This window comes from Chiloscyllium plagiosum, chromosome 24 (assembly GCF_004010195.1).
Source record: "Chiloscyllium plagiosum isolate BGI_BamShark_2017 chromosome 24, ASM401019v2, whole genome shotgun sequence".
Lineage (NCBI taxonomy): Eukaryota > Metazoa > Chordata > Chondrichthyes > Orectolobiformes > Hemiscylliidae > Chiloscyllium > Chiloscyllium plagiosum.
In genome coordinates, this window is record NC_057733.1 from 47,384,632 (window position 1) to 47,386,032 (window position 1,401).

The 1,401-nt window shown below is 49.8% G+C and overlaps 1 protein-coding gene across 1 annotated transcript in view; it reads left to right on the top strand.

Annotated features, from left to right (window-relative positions):
* Nucleotides 1–852: 852 nt before the first annotated feature.
* The window catches only part of gcgra (glucagon receptor a), a 93,484-nt gene continuing 92,935 nt past the window's right edge, over nt 853–1,401 (top strand). The window contains exon 1 of the mRNA XM_043715013.1: nt 853–1,075. The gene's annotated coding sequence lies outside the window, so the exon portion shown is untranslated. The remainder of the gene's footprint in view (nt 1,076–1,401) is intronic.

Below are 1,401 nucleotides of genomic sequence, written 5' to 3' on the forward strand. Positions count from 1 at the left end.
TGTTAAGACACACCTCAACAGCTCTTGTCTCAGAGGTAGGGACACTATCACTGTACCAGAAGAACCCACAACCTCCTCCAATCCCATTTTCATCTGCTTCACCAACGACCTTCCCTCCATCACAAGGTCAGAAGTGGGAATGTTCGCTGATGATTGCACAATGTTCAGCATCATTCACAACTCCTCAGGTACTGAAGCAGTCCATTCTCAAATACAGCCCGATCCGGACAATATCCAGGCTTGGTCTGACAAGTGGCAAGTTATGGTCGCGTCAGACAAACCCCAGGCAATGGGGTGGCACGGTGGCTCAGTGGTTAGCACTGCTGCCTCACCGCAGCTGGGAGCTGGGTTCGATTCCATCCTCAGATAACTGTCTGTGTGGAGTTAGCTCCCTGTGTCTGCGTGGGTTTCCCCTTCAAACCACACACCATCCTGAGGTGGAAATATATTTGTGGTTCCTTCCCTGTTACTAGGTCAATATCCAGGAACTCCCTCCATAAGGGCACTATGGGTCAAACCCACAGCATGTGGACTGCAGTGGTTCAAGAAGGCAGCTCACTATCAACTTCTCAAGGGCAAATAGGGACGGGCTATCAATGCTGGTCCAGCCAGACACACCCACATTCCAAGAGACGGTAATAAAAAGTCCCAAGTTGAGCTGGGGTGTGAATGGTTATGCACTGCCTGGGGTCACATGAAATAGTCAGTTCAAATCCTCGAAATGTTAAACAATTGTTAGCCAACAGGGAAAGTGCCAGCAGTGGTACGTTGGGTTGAATGGCCTCACACTGTACGGTAATGATATTTGTGGGGGGCGTGGATCGCTGCGCATGCGCTCCCTCCCCTTGCTGGGGAGTTTGTGTCCGTATTGCCCCCAGTCAGAGAGAGAGCGGAAAGCAGGCTGCAGCTCAGCTAACCCTCCAGTAAACTTTCCTCACTTCATCACCTCCTGCAATTGGACTCTGGGATTATTTGACGCGTTGGGGAAAGAGAGAAGGGGAGAGAGAAGGAACTTCACACTGTGCTCAGGAGCAAGATGCTGCTGCCAGTTCCTGTCTGCCTCAGCTCCTGGACGGTGAGTTACCCACTCCACGTTTCTCAATATCTGCCCGTGTGTGTGGGTCTGTTAGTGTGTGGTTCTCTCTGTGTGAATGTGTGTCTGTCTATTTGTCAGTATGTGAGTGTCTGTGTGAAATTGTGTGTCCGTGTGAGTGTGTGTCAGTGAGAATGAGAGTGTCTATGTGAGTTAGAGCCTGTGTGAGTGTCTGTGTGAGTGTGCCTGTGTGTGTGTATCTGTGCTTGAGTGTCTGTATGTGAGAGAGTGTCTGTATGTTTGATTATGTGTCTGTGTGTGTTTGATTGTGTGCCTGTGTGTTTGATTGTGTGTCTGTGTGTTTGATT